Source organism: Callorhinus ursinus, unplaced genomic scaffold, assembly GCF_003265705.2.
Source record: "Callorhinus ursinus isolate GAN/ISIS: 27379988/994484 unplaced genomic scaffold, GSC_fseal_2.0 scaffold1, whole genome shotgun sequence".
NCBI lineage: Eukaryota > Metazoa > Chordata > Mammalia > Carnivora > Otariidae > Callorhinus > Callorhinus ursinus.
In genome coordinates, this window is record NW_027397063.1 from 64,297,093 (window position 1) to 64,314,567 (window position 17,475).

At 47.4% G+C, this 17,475-nt stretch overlaps 2 long non-coding RNA genes across 2 annotated transcripts in view; both read left to right on the plus strand.

Moving 5' to 3' along the window:
• The first annotated feature begins 866 nt into the window (after positions 1-866).
• On the plus strand, positions 867-5,879 carry LOC141374577 (uncharacterized). The gene is made up of 3 exons (XR_012381598.1): positions 867-1,684; positions 2,537-2,623; positions 5,358-5,879. It is a non-coding gene; the product is annotated as an uncharacterized lncRNA (long non-coding RNA).
• A 7,598-nt stretch (positions 5,880-13,477) lies between these two features.
• The window catches only part of LOC112827772 (uncharacterized), a 43,605-nt gene continuing 39,607 nt past the window's right edge, over positions 13,478-17,475 (plus strand). Inside the window, exon 1 of the long non-coding RNA XR_012379066.1 lies at positions 13,478-13,543. This is a non-coding gene — a long non-coding RNA (uncharacterized lncRNA). The remainder of the gene's footprint in view (positions 13,544-17,475) is intronic.

Here is a 17,475-nt window from a genome sequence, read left to right on the forward strand (position 1 = left end):
CAGGAAGGTGGGGTTTGCAGTCCTGGGGGCCACCGCTGGGAAGTCGTGAGGCTGTCAGGACTTTGGAGCACACGCTTCTCCATCTGGCTTGAAAGGAAGCAGGGGGGAAGGGAGATCTGCCCTGGGTTTAATGATACCCTTAGGACTTCTGCTCCCCTTTCCCTGCCACACAGCAGACAACAGCCCCCCCCCCCCCGCCGCCACCGGGATGCCTTGGGAAGAGCGGGGAGGACGGCCCCACACTTCTGTCGTGCCCCAGTGCCTGGCTCCTAGTACATCTCTTCTGTATCTTTTTCATTTTTAAACTGTTGCTGTTTATTTAGTTGTGTGTGATGCTAAGGACTTTGCATGTGTCAAAAACGGCACTTAATCCTCAGAACGCACCTGCCAGGTAAGTGTGGCAGAGATGGCCGATTGTCAGCCAGAAGTGCATCCTTCCCGTTCTTTAGGGCCGAGTTTCTGCTGGAAACTGACTATTCCTCCAGGGACCACATTCTCCAACCCCCTTTAGTTGCAGCCATAGCACTGCGTCCTGACCAGTGGCATGTGAACGGAAGTAAGTTGCTCCACACAAAGCGGGGCCCATGAGAACCTTCCCAGAAGCACCCTCCAAACCCTACCCCTTCCACCCTGAGGGCGGGGAGGGGGACGGAGACCCCCTCCAGATGCCCTTGGAAGCCACAGATTTAAAATGGCTCCTGAATGCCTGTGTGCAGTATGTTCCCTGCCCAGTCCTGAGCAAGAAATAAAAGTATATCCTATCGTTTCCAAGGCGTTATACGTTTGGGGGGTCTGCCTGTTTTATCAGTCAACCTACCCTAAGTGACGAGGAATTTTCACTCCCACTTTGTAGACTTCTGAGGACACTGAAACTCCGAGAGGAAAAGAAATTGCCCCAGGTCACATATCCAGTAAACGGCAAGGTCACAATGCGAGTCTAGACCTCACTGGTCTCAAGGTCATGTGCGCCGTGTGAGTTTCCCCCAGCAGGTTCCTCAGAACACTATTAAAAAACAGCCACCACCACACCCCAGAACATCCATGCTCAAGTAAGCTTGGGACATTCCAGCCTCCACAAAGTCAACGGGTTTCTTCGCTGCAGCTCTTTTCGGGATGTTAGCTGCTTATGACCATTGAGCATTGCCACGGGGTGCGGGGTCTTCCCCATTTGTGAGACCACAGGAACCTCTCCTCTATAGAGCTTCTTGTGAGACTCGCGTGCGTGGAAGACACTTTGGGAGGGGTTGACCTCCAGTATGCTGCCTGTTATGGGCTGAATTGTGTCCCCTCCACCGCCACTAAAAGAGATACTTTTAAGTCTTAGCCCTCGGTACCTCGAATGTGACCTTCCTTGGAAATAGGGTCTTTGCAGATTTAACCAAGTTAAGATGAGGTCGGTGGGCAGGCCCTAATTCAACACAACTGGTGTCCTTAGAAGAGGGGAAATTGGGATACAGAGACAGAGAGGCACAGGGAGGAGATGATGTGGAGACACAGAGACGCATGAGGAGGACACCATGTGAAGAAGGAGGATGGGGAAGATGCACGCATGAGCCAGAGAACACCGAGGACTGCGGGCAAAGACCAGAAGCCAGCAGAAGCAAGGAAGGATTCTCTCCTAGAGCCGTCGGAGGGAGCATGGCCCTGCCAACACCTTGACTTCAGGCTTCTAGCCTCCAAAATGGTGAGAGAACAAATTTCTGTCCTCTGTTTGTGGCACGTGAGTATGGCGCCCCCGGGGAATGAATACACTGCCTCTGGTAACTTTCAAGACCAAAGGTTCCGGGCCTACTGTGAGCCTACTGATAATCATGCAAATGACAGCCTGGGGTGGCTTCAGTTTACGGAAACACAGAGAAAGAGAGCCGGGACGGACAGGCAGCGGTGAAGAGCTTCGGCTCCCGTGCCCCGCTCCGCATCCCACCTCGGCTGCCTGACCTCTCTGTGCACGGCTTGTGTTTCTGTCTGGACGGTGGGCTACCAAGGCTCACACTCACTTCAGAGGTTGAGGGGAGGGTTAAATGAAGGAACATACCTAAAATACCTAGACTAGCACCTGGTTAGGTAGCTAGTACCTGCTCCTTTAAAACTGTCCAGGCGGGATTTCAGTCTCAACTTCCCCAACTCTACAATAAAGAAAGTAATGCCTGCTGTTAAAAGAGGGTTTCCAAGAAAGGTGAAATTACAACTCTCAAAACAGATAACAAACGAACACCTGTGAAAGATTTGCTTTAACTTACTGTTGAATGAATTAGAGAGACGTCACAGTTGGTTCAAAGGAGAATCCGTAAAACCGACATGTGTAGATCAGAAATCTTGAAATGCATCTTCAAGCGGACAGAACGAACTGGCCTTGCTCGGACAAGGGAAGCTTGCCAAGCTCATTTGTGTGGCCACAGTCAGGAGCCCCTGGGGATCTTTCCATCCCCTACAACTGACAGGGCTGCAGAAGGAACTCAGAGTTTAGAAGGCTGTGCTCTAAACAACACATACTTTTTTCTTAGAGACACCCAGGAATCTTTCTTGCTTATTCCAGGTTTCCTGATAGTCTCTCACATGTTTATATGCACAGGATTGGAAAAAAGATTGATGACTATATGAAAAAAGCACGTTGCTGAATAAGGTATGATTCTATTTTCATAAAAACAACAAGGGGTGTGTGTGTGCGTGTGTGTGTGTGTGTGTGTGTGTATGCCAAACACATGAGTGGGTGTGCATGTATAATGTGGATGAGATATCGACAAATGTCAGGAAGAATACAAGGACAGTAAATAATGTGTACCTCTGAAGGGCAGGATTGGTGACACGGAGGGAGGTTTTCAAGAGTTACTTTCTAAACTTCGGCATTGTTTGAACAAAAACAAATACCTGCTCCACAGTGTATTGTGAATGAGGAATGTCTGAAGGAGAACTATGCCTGTTGTGCTTGGCGCAAGGCCAGCATTCAAGAACTGGTAGGTTTCATTATTATTATTAATGCATATTCAAAGAGCCCAGCGCCTCCAGACCTGTTCTTGGAAGAAATCACTAAGAGGAACCACCACCATACAGGTGCCCGAGGATCTCTCCCTTCGAGAGAAGCTAGTTTTGGAATTCTGGACTAATATTTTGGGACCCACTTGCATACCCCTTACCCTCTGGAGATGGGAGGAAATCTCCTTCCTGAGTTATGGACTTGGGGTGGCTCCTGTCTGCTCTATTTCCTTAGCCCTGCTGGCAGTCCCATGCTCAGGCACACCCAATATTTAGCCCTGGCAAGCTCCTTGACCACAGGAGGGAGGCCTGGCTGGCCAAACTCTATCTGGAAGCGTTGCCTGAGCCTAGTGCCCTCTTTCAGCCCAGGCTGGGGCTATGAACCGTCTGCTAGCTCCATATGAGTGTGGTTAGCCTCCCCCAGCCAGAGAAAGAGGATGCTGGTCACAACATGCAGAGACAAAATCGAGCTTCTGATGACGTAAAGCTGAATATCTAATCTTAGCCTCTGACTCATCCCCAAAGGACAACCTTGGTACATTGGAGAGGACGTGGGATGGAGTCACACACCTGACCCTGGTGCAGGTTTGGCCACTAACTGCCTTCATCACCATGGACTGAGCCTTAGTTTTCCCATCTGCCCAATGGGAATAAGCCTAGTATTTCTTTCCAAGGGCTATGGTGAAGCTCCAATGAGGTGGTGTCTATGCTTTGTGAGGAGTGGAGTTCTGTGGAGATTTAATTTTGGCTGATGCGGTGCGATACTTCAGGATGGTTAACATGCAATAGTAATAGCAAGGGTTGTATGGCACATACCCTGTGACTCAGGCCGTGTAGTATGTGAATATCCATTGCCCAGCTTTATTGATTTTTCAAACTCCTGGCCAGTTTGCTTTATCTTGATCCGCTCCACTCCCTGGATTCTTCTGAAGCAAAGCCCAGGCATCATGTGTACATGCATTTTATTTTGTATTTCCACAAGACAGAGATTCTTCCAAAAACATTAACCGTGAAACCATTAGGTCACCTCAAACTTTTCATCACTAATTCAATAATCCTTCATATAATCGACTATTCAGTGTTTCTACTTCCCTGATTATCTTATAGATGAAAAAAATTTTCTTATTTGAACTAGGATACAAATAAAGTTCATACATTATAATTGGTTGACAGGTATCTTAAGATTGTTTTAATCCACAGATTCCCTCCTCTATTTTTTTCTTGCATTTTGTTTGTCATTGCTGTTTGAGGAAACTACGTTACTTGCCTATAGTGTTCACCCCAGTATGGATCTTACTGGATGCAGTCCTATAGTTTGCTTATGGTTGTGGTTTCTTTGTCCCCTAGATTTTCTGTATATTGGAGTTACATCTAGAGGGCTGCCCAGAGTCAATCTTTGGGCTGTTTTAGCAAGAACACTTCCTAGGTGGCGTGCTGTTCCCCCCTCCAGCCCCCCAGTTACTAGTCTCTTTTCTTCCCAGCATCCAGGATGCCATTTTGAAAGAACGTGTGTGGTGAGTAAGGATGCTAGGATCCACTGGGGCAAAGCTGAAAAGGAAATGGCTCAAGAGAAACTCCCAGAAAACTTGAGGTCTTTAGCTGCACCCACTGTTTAGTTAGGAGGACTCCTCCTCCTCATAACAAGCATCACTTCTTGAGTGTTTACGATTGCCAGGTACTGTTCTTACTGCTTTTAGTGTAACAACTTGTTTATTCTTCTTAACCCTATGCGGTTAATACTAATAGGTATTCTAGTTGTGGAAAGGGGAACCAGACCCAGAGAGATGAAATCACTTGCCCCAAATCTCCCCGCAGTGTTTGTCAGAGAACACAGTCTTGTCTCTGGCAGTCCTTGACTTAGGGGCTTTCCAGACCTAGATCACCAGCACGCTTTGAAATGCTGCCTTCTCCCTCTGACTGACCCTTCGTGATCTCAAAATAGTGCGTCAGCTACAAATTCTTCTTTTATCTTTCAGGGAGTTTGCCTCTGGGACAGCCGCTCACATCCAGATTCCTCATCTCAAGGTCCCCTTGTAGACATAAGAATTATGCTTCCTTGTCAGACGGTACTTTGCAAGCTAGATTCACAAATGTGGCCCATCTGCCCGGAACCCTCAGCCTTCTGGAAAACGATTGCTGCTTGCCTTTCTCTTGGTGCTAGAGAACCACAATAATGCTGTCCTATGCGGGCAAGCTGTAGGGACTGTTTAGTTTGACCGCTTTACAAGATCCTCACTCTTCACCCCACCTGATCAAACCAATTTCTTCTTCCGCAGGTCCTAGAGTTGGAGCTCTTCCTACCTAGCTCCGGGGCTGTGGCGGAAGCCACGGATCTCTCTCTGTTTCCCCTGCAGAACTGGGATGATGATCTTTGTATTTTCCAGAGACGTTGCTGGTCTAAGACTCCTCCTCAGAAAAAGGGAACTAATATCATGCATGTGAAAGCTTCGAGAACCAAACCTCAAAGCTCTACAGTGAACCAGACCTCTCTGCTCCAGGACCGTGGAGCAGGTTGGAGTGGGTGGGAGCGGGGAGGAGATGGGCAGAACGGCAATAGCCGGCGGTGGTAGGAGTAGCTACGTAATTCGCAGGGTTATTGCAAAATGAACACCGTGGGCTCCCTTGTTCAAAAATTAGCAAGAGCTTCAAGATAGTGACAACAGAGCATTAAACAAAACATGGGGCTCTTCTAAGTTGGTCCTCAGTGGCACTTTCGGATGCCTCCAAAACACTTCTAGAAATGGTGTGATGTTGGGGCGCCTGGGTGGCTCAGTCGGTTAAAGCGTCTGCCTTGGGCTCAGGTCATGATCCCAGGGTCCTGGGATCGAGCCCCGCATCGGGCTCCCTGCTCGGCGGGAAGCCTGCTTCTCCCTCTCCCTCTCCCACTCCCCCTGCTTGTGTTCCCTCTCTCACTGTGTCTCTCTCTGTCAAATAAATAAATAAAATCTTAAAAAAAAAAAAGAAAAAGAAAAAGAAAGAAATGGTGTGATGTTTGTAAAATGAGACCAGCTAGGCTGGGTTGTATGTGCTGCTACTCTTGATATTGGCTCAACTAACTCTGAATTGTGGGATGCTCCAGACAGAGGTAGAGTCGGGATAAACAGCAAGCATCCAGGGGTAAGCCAGGGAGTCTAAAGACCACAGTGTGGCAGAATGAAGGGGCAGGAGCAAGTAGTAGAGTGTGGAAAAGCAAATTTATTGACTTACACGTACAAACCATAGAAAGTGAGGCCTCATAAAACTTCCTGGCGCATGCAAGGTGGAGAAAAGTTAAGGTAAGGAAGCACTGTCCAGGGTCGGGTTCCAGAAGGTTGAGACACACTGCCTTTGATTCTTTGTGAAAAACAGCAATGTGAGGAGTAACATTTGGCAGATGTTTATCAAAATAAAAGAAGTCTGGAAATGTGAAATGACAGGGGCAGATAAGAGTTATTTGAGGAGAACCCATGGCAGAATGGAATGCTCCCCCCCTTTAGAGGAGAAGTTGGCCCCTCCATGGACAGGCCATACCCAAAAACTGGTGCAGGAAGGTCTGGAGTTGGCATACCAGGCAGTTTTTCACCAGCTATCGCCACAGGATCTCAGAGACTTCCTTCAGAAAACCGAGGGATAAGAATCCACATTGCACAACCCAGGGGCACCGTTCAGATCTAGCGTACTGGGGAGATACGCGCCAGGATGTCGTCCCCATGCACTACAGCGGGGCCAATATCCCCAGAGGTGTATGACGCGGCTTGGCGTTTTTCTCCTTTGAGGTTGCTGGGGCATTCTCTGCAACGGTGACTGTCCCACCAGTGGTCAGGGGGTTCCTCCGTGGGAATGGTCTGGACTTCCTGCTATGGCTAGGCCTAGGCTGACGAGGGACATTCTGTGTCCTTTCTTCTGTTTCCCCATGCAGCACCCCAGTGAGTTCCCATTAAGGGATGAAATCAACCTGGAGCAAAACCACTCCACCTCCAGAAAGCAAAACTCGGTCTTCCTGAAAAGCTCCTTAACCGAGCTCTAATGCTCATTTAATCCTTAGGTCTGGCTGTCTTTTTCCGGGCCTGATGGTAATTCACGATGGCGGTCAATGAAAGGACTGCAGCGATTGACAGGATTTGTAGCCAGACTCCCCGAGTTCAAATCCCACGTCTGCCAGGACCAGCTGTGTGAACCTCAGCAAGCTCCCCAAACTCTCTGTGCCTCAGCTTCCTCATCTGTAGAATGGGGGTAAGCTTATGGGTGGTTCAGAGAGTTACGAGTTAATATAAGAGAAGTTCTTCTATCGTGTGATTAAGTGTTGTTATGATTAAGTGAGCAATGTGATTCATTAAATAATTAAGTACATTTATTATTAAATAAAAAAGATGACTTCACCAGTTTCTCAATAACAGCACTGGTACCTTATGTGGGGTAATTTTTTGGTTTGTGACTAAAATGTTGAGTATTCCTACCTCCAAGCAGCTTCCCAATTGACTCAAAAGTCATTATTCCTTGTTTCCAGATGAGCAGACTCTTTCTTGCTTTGAAAGCAAAATGAAAAGGGAAGACCTGATTTCTTTTGTGGCGTTGGATGCTTTCCAGAACCTTATGGCCATGCTTTAAATTGATGAATGGCTGAATTGCCAGTGGAGACCCTGACTGGTGGGGACCGCTGGGATGTTAAAATAAAATGATAGAAAATGAAGACAATTCAGCTTGAGTTTCCACGGGGGCATTTGATCCAACCAGAATTCTTTCCAGAGCAAATGAGACCGGAGTGAGCCGACACCTGTAACAACATCGTTGGTGTCACGGCCTGAAGGGCTGCCAGCCCCAGATGGAAAAGGAAATAAATAGTCAGGGGAGGGCAGACAAAGGAAAGATACTGGCCTGGGGACTGAATCGCTTCATGCCACTTTTGAAATGACAATGGGTTAAAAAAAAAAAAAATTGAGCGCGGTGTAAAACAGGAACAGAAGAGCCTCCCTGCCTGTGAAGAGGCTGCCCGCCCCCCCCCCCCCCCCCCCCCCCCCGCCCTCGCACAGTCAGGCCTGGACTCATCCGTGCGGGAGCTGTGTGTGACCCACCCAGTCTGTCCTGGGCCTGGTCCCCCTCCCTTGGGACGGGCTGCGCTCTGCTCTCTTCGCAGAAGCAAAAACTTTGACACTTTAATTATCTACCACGGGTAGGAACTTTGAAAAAATTAATTTTATTGTAAAAATAATACGTGCTCTTTGAAATAAGCTTAGGAAATATAGAAAAGTAGAAAAAAGGAGGAGCAGTTCTTCAAAACTCACTACCTATCGCCAACATTTGTTCAAAGCTTGGTGTGTTTTCCTCCAGACCTAAAAAAAAAAAAGCCAGAGAAGTACGATTGAAAAAAATATGTAGTTGTGATTATATCGTACTTAAAAAGATTTCATAATCATTCTATATGATCCATGCTGTTCCATGGATCAGTGTTTCGTGCCTTGTTATGGCCAATCATCTCCTGCTGTACAGATGCCCCACATGTCGTGTATTACTTCATCAGTTGATTTGCGGTATTTCTACTTTTTTGGCCATTATGAGTAATGCTGCTATGAACATTCATGGACAAAGTTTTTGGGTGGACCCATACTTTCGATAATCTCGGGGATATATCTCCGAGTGAAGTTGCTGGGTCCTATGCTAACTCTATATTTAACTTTTTGAGGAACTACCGCACTGTTTTTCAAAGTGTCTGTACCATTTTACATTCCCATCATCGGTGTATGAAATTTCCAATTGCTTTACATCTTTGTCAACACTTACTATTTTCTGCTTGTTGTCTGTTTTTTAATAGCCATCCTACTAACTGTGGAGCATCTTTTCATGTGCTTATGGGCTATTCGTATATTTATCTGCTTTGAAGAAATACCTCTTCAAATTCGTTCCCTATTTTAAAATTGTGTTGTTTTTCTTTCTATTGTTAGGTTGTGAGAATTCTTTCATATTCTGGATAAAAGTTCTCTACCAGATATATGCAGAAAAATTCAAATACCTTCTCCCACTCTGTGTGTTGCCTTTTCACTTTCTTTATAGTGTCCTTTGATGCACAAAAGTTTTAAATTTTGATGAAGTCCAATTTAGCTATTTTTGCTCTGGTTACGTGTTTTTTGGTATCCTATCTAAGACTCCACTGCCTAGGCCAAGGTTGCAAAGATCTACACCTTTGTTTTCTTCTAGGAGTTTCATAATTTTACTTCCTATATTTAGGTCTCAGAGTCTGTATTCCATGGAAACACCTAGGGTTGTTTTCTAGAAGAGAATTTGCCAAGTTAAATGGTATGGAAGCTTTGATGTGTCTGGATGTATATTGCCAAATTGCTTTCCGAAGTGACTGTACCAATATATTGCTCATTAACAAGTAGGAGAGAGCCCATTTCATTGTGCACTGTGAAGCTTTGTTAAGGTTCCTATTGATCTTGTTCAACGAGATACAACCACATTCCAGCTGTCCTCCCCCCAGCATTCACCCTTTTCTGACCAATATTTTTTAGGTATTAAGATAGTCAGCAATAAGCAGAGTTTTTAATGTTGCTATCATGAATGTAATTGACTAAAAATCGAGATGGTCATGGAATGATTTATCTAATTGTTGCACTCTAATTGCACTGAGCATCTGCTCTGTGCGAAGTGCTGTAGAGGGCAGGGGAGTAAAAGGCGGGGAAGAGAGAATAAAGATGAACAATACAAACCCCCACTGTGCCCAGGAAAGCAGCCTGTGTTTGTGAGGAGCACTCTTACAGCCGTCGACCCTAGGGCTCCTCCAAGCAGCTCTGGGGTTAGGCAGACACAATGTCATCTCTACTTCAGTGATGACAAAATCAGCTCACAGGTAAAATGACTTGCCTAAGGTCATGTGGCTAATGAGGCAAAAAGTAAGTCCACTGCTATTTATTGAGTACTCACTGTGTGCCAGGCACTGGTCTGGAGATAGGTAGCAGTGATGAACGAGGAGCTTGCATTCTGGTGGAGGGGAGACAGATACAAACAGGTCAACAAATAAATTAAAAAACTTCATGGGGATGGGGTGGAGGGATATAGCTTTACCTGGTGTATGAGTCAGGGTTCTCCCAAGAAACAGAATCTCTATCTATCTATCTATCTATCTATCTATCTATCTATCTATCTATCTATCTATCATTTATCATCTATCTATCTATAATACTTATTATAGGAAATTGGCTCACAAGAATATGGAGGCTGAGGGTGCCTGGGTGGCTCAGTCGGTTGGGCATCTGCCTTTAGCTTGGGTCGTGGTCTTAGGATCCTGGGATCTAGTCCTGCGTTGGGCTCCCTGCTCAGCAGGGAGTCTTGCTTCTCCCTCTCCCTCTTCCCCCTCCCCCCTGCTGCGGGCTGTCTCTCTCTCTCTCAAATAAATTAATAAAATCTTTAAAAAAAAATAAAGAATATGGAAGCTGAAAAGTCCCAAGATCTGTAGTTGGCAAGCTGGAGACCCACAGTGCCGATGGCATAGCTCCAGTCGGAATCCCAAGACCTGAGAACAAGGAGAATCGATAGTGTAAGTTCCTGCCTGAAAACTGGCAGGTTCAAAACCCAAAAAGAGCTGACGTTTCAGTTTGAGTCCAAAGGCTAGAAAAGTCTGATAGATCAGCTCGAGCAGTGAGGCAGGAGGAAATTCCCCCTTACCTGAGGGAAGTTCAGACGTTTTGTTCTAGTTAGGCCTTCCATTGATTGGATAAGCCCCCCCCCCACATGAGGGAGGGCACTCTGCTTTACTCAGTCAACCACTCCAAGTGTTCATCTCATCACAAACACACCCAGAATAATGTCTGACCAAATAGCTGGGCATCCTGTAGCCTAGTCAAGTTGACACATAAAATGAACTATCACACGTAGGGTTGTGAAGGCCTCACTGAGGTGACATTTGGGCTAAGGGTAACATTGGGGAAGAGCTTTCACGATAGAGGGAATAAGAAGTTCCAGGGCAAGAACAATCCTGAATATTCCAGGAATGGCAAAAAGATCAGTGTGGTTGGAAGGAGATGATTAGTAGGAGGGGAAGCTGGAAAGGGGAGCAGGGCCAGATGGTGTGCGGTTTGTAGACCATCATGAGGTGTTTGGGTGTTTGGATTTTATTCTAAGTGGGAAGGCATTGCAGTGATAGAAAGAACATGGTGATGAAATGAAAAGATACAAAGTGTGTGTGTGTGTGTGTGTGTGTACACTGGGCAGGGAGACCAGCTTCAAGGTCAGGATGACGGCAGTTAGAACTAGAACAGTGGTTGTAAAGTTGATGGCCAAAGGTTGGATATATTTTGGAAGCAGAGTTTATAGAACTTGTTGGTGGATTCAATGCGGGACCCAAAGATAATAGATGAATCAAATACGATGCCTAGATTTCGGTGTGAGCAACTGGTTGGATGGTGGTACCATTTATCAAGGTGGGGTATGTCTGCTGGGGCTTTGGGGCTAAGGAGTGAAGTTTTAGAGAAAACCAGAAGTTCCCTTTTGGCCTCATTAAGTTTGAATTTGTCACCCCTAGGACCCAGGCCCTCCAACCAGAAATGGTGTTTCCCCTACAATGCCACACTATCCAGCCAGTCCAAATGTATTTTTTGAGCACCTCTGTGCAAAGCTCTGTTCTAGATGCTGAAGAAACAGGGCTAATCAAGCCAGACACAGCAGGGGTATGATTGCTGGCAGGGCCAGACTTCAGAACCAGCAACTCTTCACCGAGGCTCTTCTCTGTGCTGGGCACTGTGTGGAATACAACATGAATCAGACACATTTCCATCTCACCAAATGCTTTCAACTTAATAGGATAATTGGGACAGGAGATAAGTAACAATGGGCCATAAATTAGTTCAAAATACATTTATGGAATACCTGCTCTCTTCCAGGCACTGGGCTAACCATCTTACATGCTGGGAGTACAAAGATGATTTAAACTGCAGTCTTGTTCCCCAAAAGCTCACCTTCAAGTGGAGGAGACAGACAACTTCAAGCAGAGGAAAGACAAAATGACTTTAGTCCATTGTGGTCAGTGCAGGGCAATCTGAAAGCACCACTGTGCTCAGCAGAGGCTCTTATCCTGCAATGAGGGGCTACCTAGAAGAGGCAATAACTCCGCTGAGTCCTCAAGCGTAAGGCAGACCAAGGAAGAAGGAAAGCATTCCCTACAGGGAGAGGGCACAAACACCACAGTGAGCCGCCTCAGTTTTCAGCAGAGAAGTGAATGGCTGAGCTTACATTTTATAGCTTCACACGTGTAAAGAACTGGCGGTTGAAATGGGGGGCAATGGAGGGGAAGAGAGGGGACTGCCAGCCAGGAGGATGTGGCTAAGGACGAGGTCTAAGAGAAAAATACTGGGAGCCTGATATGAGTGACAGGAGGGGTCCCCGATCCTACAGACTGGGTAGTGAGGGCAGTTTTGTCCAGGGAGGGGCACCGAGAAGGGCTGAAAAGGGGTCTTGGGGGTGGACTTGGACCTAGCGCAGATCAGGAGGCTGGCTGGCTGAGAGAGGGTTCAGGGAGGACGTGGTCTGCGATAACAACCAACAGGGACTTCCCTTCACTGCTTAGCATTTCAGGACAGGTAATCTTCAGGGCATGCTGGGGGTGAGGCACACACCGCATTTCAAGGACAAGGAAATGAAGGGTCAGGGAGGCTGAGCGACATGCCGAAGGTGAGACACCGCACAGTGGTGTGGGTCTTCATCTGTCCTGTTTCTCCCGTGGCGTCCCGGGTTAGAACTGAGACAACAGCCATCCCGGGAGGCACCCAGGCTCTCCACCTGCTGACGCCAAGGAACCAGGCTGGTGGGGGCGGGGGGCGGGGGGTGGGTGGGCAGGACTCGGGAGGGCCTGACTCCGCCTCTTCCCGCAGCAGCCCCTCCCCGCGCGGGGGGGGGGGGGCCCGAGCTCCCCCGAGACTTGCCTCCTGCCTCTCCTGACCCCGCGGGCCTGACAGCCGTCAAGCTCATCACCTCTGAGATCACAGAGACTGGGAAGTAGACACTAGCGCTGGTGAGCGGAGGAAACACACCGAAGAGCAATTAAAGCGGCGCGGGGCGGCAAGCTTGCCTTTAATGGCTTGCAGCTGCACCAAGCGCCGCCTCCCCCTTCGGGCCCTGCCCTGCTGCTGGGGCGGCCTGTCTGTATTTCGCATCCCCACCAATTAGATCCCCATGTGTGCTGCAGGCGTGAAAAAAATAGAAAGTGAATAATCCTTCATTCTCTGCATGGCGAGCAGCTTTGATCCTCTCGGTGCGGTGGCCCCGTTCCGTCAGAAAGTGCATCCCTTCTCAGTCCCCCCTCCCCCTTTAACCCAGTTTCCTTGTCTCAAAATGACATTAACCTCCACCCAGAGACCTGTGAAATGACCACAATTCATCTTCAGCCTCTTCTGATCAAAGCTGGGTTGGGTTTTTTTCTTCATCTCTCTTTCAAACTTTGGCTACACAGCCCCTCCTTTCTCACATTGGTTTGCTGCCAATGTTTCCGGGCTGAAATCAAAAGGCATAGTCTATTAATATCAGGCTTCTGCAACAAGGCCACCATTGTCTGCTTCATTTCCGAGTACCTACGGTCTTCTGGTGAGAGAGAGGGCGAGAGATGGTGAGCGTGTGTGTTTAGATAAGCACTTTCAAAAAATGAGAAGGAAGAGAAGGAGTTAATCCCGGTTTATTTCAAGTGTATGATAAATCTCAGTGACTCTGGCTTATGGCTTTAAATAGGGATCGTTTGTCTTATTTTGAAAGCATGAAGGTCTTGGAGTGATATTTGGTAGGGGGACCTATTTTAATGCCATGGAAACCGTGGTGGTGAAGCTGCTGCTGGTGGTGCAGGGGTACTGGCGCTGAAGGAGGTGGAAAGGGGAGTTGGGGCGGTGGGGATGGTGGTGTCACTGTGGAGGGGGTGTGGGAGGGGTGGGGGAGTGGGGACGTAGGGAAGGAATGGAGGAAGTCCTGGAGGAGGTGGTGGTGGGGGGGAGGAGATGGAGGGGGGGCTGGAGGGGTAGTGCTGGTAGTGGAGGAGGAAGTGGAGAAGGACCAGGAAAGGTCCTTCGGGGTGGGGTGGAGGAAGTGGAAGAGGGAAGTAAAGGAGGACATGGAGGGGATGGGGCAGCCATGGTGGTGGAGAGACCGATGACGTCTAAGCAGTGTTACTGGAAACCAGAACGAGCTACTGTCCGTGCTTCCTTCACCCTATCCCAGCAGCTCCCACAAAGCTGGGAAGGATCAGAAGTGTAGCCTAGGAGAGGCCAGTTTCACCCAGGGCTATGCCAATGCTTTCCTCCTGGGTCACTGGGCAGGTTTGGGGTGGTGCTCACTCACAGCTGAGGCCTGTTTGGGGGACCCTTGTTGGAAAGAGCTCTCCCTGGGTCAGTATCTCATAGACATAGATCCATATCATCCAAGTCCATTAGGAAAATCCACTGCAGTGTAACCTTTCCGGGGGGGGGGGAGCGAATGGAGTGGGAGAAGCAGTAGGGGGGAGATCACCTGGATTATCCAAATCGAACATGTTTTGAGCTCTTGAGTGAACTGCATGGTTCAGTAACAAAAGCAAACTGGGGTCCTGTGGCCTGAGTTTTAGCCCTGCTCTTGCTAGCTGTGTGGCCTTGAATGGGCCTCTTCTCTTCTCTGTTTGCCAGTCTATCATGGTGGGAAATGAGGTTATTGAATCAGAAGAGCTCAACCAGCTCTGACGCTTTGTTTCTGTTTTGGAGAAATTAATGCAAACATTAGAGCTTTGCTTGAATTCCATCCTGATGGAATGGAACTTTTGAGGATGGAATCTTATTTTCCATGTCTTCCAGCTGGTCCTTTTCTGAAGAGCAGAGTGGTCCTTAATTTACCTTTGTCAGCCTTGGGTAAATGGGTGGGCCACACCACCCTGGGCCCATAACCCTCAAGCCATGGCTAGAACCAAACTCCGATCGAAGTCAGACTGATTTTTTCTCACACTTGTCTTAGAAAAAAGTCCCAAGTTTTGGTAAAAGTGCTCCAAAGCAAGCTCCTGCCTGCAAATACACATTGACAGTGGTGAGAAATGCCAGGCAAGCCCCAAAATAAAGCCAGACTATCCCAAGACCAGAGTAAGCCATTGATACTGGTCTAGAAAAGCTGGCAGAGTAAGGAGCAAGGGAGGGCGTGGGGAAGGAAAGGCAATTCAGGAGTGAATTCTCTGCTACTGCTGAGTCAGGACAGTTGCTGGTGGTGAACTTTTCCACTGAATGGGATGTGGTGGGGTGTGGTGGGAACACTGGATTATTAGGCCACTTCTGAAGTTTTAAGTACATTGCTTCCCCTCTCTAGACCTCGATTTCCCCATTCCCTTTGTAATGAGATGGTAATTATACCAGCTCCTGTGTTGTTCTGAGCCTCAGAGCTCTTTGCGAATTGCTCAATATTCTATACATGTTAAAGGATTTTTATTCCTATAGTTACCCCTGACTTGGCTGGATGAGGCAGGTAGGAGGAAAAGTGAGCTGGGTGGGAACTCTCCTGACACACCTGAGCAGCCTGCAGCCATTGCTGATTTAATTACGGATTTCCAAATGAGAGAGTACCACTTAGGGCACCTGTAATTGAAATATTCTCTGAGGTGCACCACATTTGAATGCCTCAAAAGATATAATTAGGCAATTGAAGAGCCAGGCCTTGAAAGGAGGAGACCCAACATTTCCTGAGTATTGACTACATGTCAGGATGGGTACTTTAAACACATGATCGCGGTTAATTCTTGTAAGGTAGGAATTATTATCCTTATTTTATGGATGAGGAACCTGAGACTTAGAGAGATTAAGTAACACCCCCAAGGTCACAGAACTGAATGTATATTCACACCCAGGTCTGTCTGTCTGTGTAGGTCTCCATTATAGCATGTTGACATCTTACCAAAACAAGTTGAACTCTTTCTCCTGATTTTTAAGCATGGCAAAAATGGCCTGCCTGACTCTGGATCGTTGGGGTTGACACCCATTTCTCAAAGCCAGTTCTCCTGACCAGGATCAACCACCAGGGAGGGTAGTAGAAACAGTGTGAGGGAAACCTTGAGTACTATTACCCAGCATTAATTCTAGTTCCCTCAAAAAGGGGAATCTAAAGGTGCTTCCAAGAAAGAAAGAAAGAAAGAAAGAAAGAAAGAAAGAAAGAAAGAAAGAAAGAGAGAGAGAGAGAAAGAAAGAAAGAAAGAAAGAGAAAGAAGGAAGGAAGGAAGGAAAGAAGGAAGGAAAGAAAGAAAGAAAGAAAGAAAAAGAAAAAGAGAAAGAAAGAAAGAAAGAGAAAGAAACTCACAGGGGGAGGGAATTTTATTATTCTTGGTTTTGTTTGAAGGCAGGGATGGAATTGCTCAAGAGCTTTGTCAATGACACACAGTGATGGTGTCTGGGTGGTTGGTGCTGGTGCAGATATTCAGGATTTAGCAACCTCGGGAGCTTAGTGAAGGGGCAAAAACATCCCTTCCATCTCTTAGATAATTTAGATTCAGAGCGACAACACTATGTCATATTGAAAAGGGTACGTGGGGCGCCTGGGTGGCTCAGTTGGTTAAGTGATGACTGCCTTCGGCTCAGGTCATGATCCTGGAGTCCCGGGATCGAGTCCCACATCGGGCTCCCTGCTCGGCGGGGAGTCTGCTTCTCCCTCTGACCCTCTTCCCTCTGACCCTCTTCCCTCTCATGCTCTCTGTCTCTCATTCTCTCTTTCTCAAATAAATAAATAAAATCTTAAAAAAAAAAGAAAAGGGTATGTGATGTTCAGGAGCTTCTGCTTAGAGATGGAGATAGAAAGAGAGATACAAGGGGCTGGAGGCACATGTCAGAGTTTGAGTTGTTCCAGCCTGTTGAAATGACCCTCTGCCCTCTCTTCCCCATTTGAATCCTTCTCCTCTTCCAGGGCATGGTTTGTTTGTTTGTTTGTTTGTTTGTTTGTTTTAAGTAAGTTTTATGCCCAGCAGGGGGCTTGAACTCACAACCCAGAGATCAAGAGTCACATGTTCTAACGACTGAGCCAGCCAGGCGCCCCATCATCTTTCAGGTCTTAGTTTAAATGTCACCTCCTCAGGGATGCCTTCTCAGATGATCAGATCCAGAGGCTGTGTCTCATAGCAGACTGTCCTTTCCCTTCATAGGTACGCTAGTCACAATATGTCATTTACCTGGGTGACGTGTGTGTCCACACCATCCTGTTGGATCCACGAAGATAGACACTGCCAAGATGGGTTGTTTCTTCACCACATTTTATTGAGTGCCTAGCACATGGCGGAATGAAGAGATATGGAAGAGGAAAAAGGAATTGTGCTTGAGGGGGTGAGCTCCATGGGAACATCTAAGTATATGGAGGGAAGAGAAGACCCAATTTTATTTTATTTTTTAAAAAAGATTTTAAAAATTTATTTATTTGAGAGAGAGAGAGAGAGCACACACCAGTGGGGGCGGGGGGCAGAGGGAGAATCAGACTCCCCGCTGAGCAGGGAGTCTGACACCAGGCTCGATCCCAGGACCCCGGGATCATGACCTGAGCTGGAGGCAGATGCTTAACAGA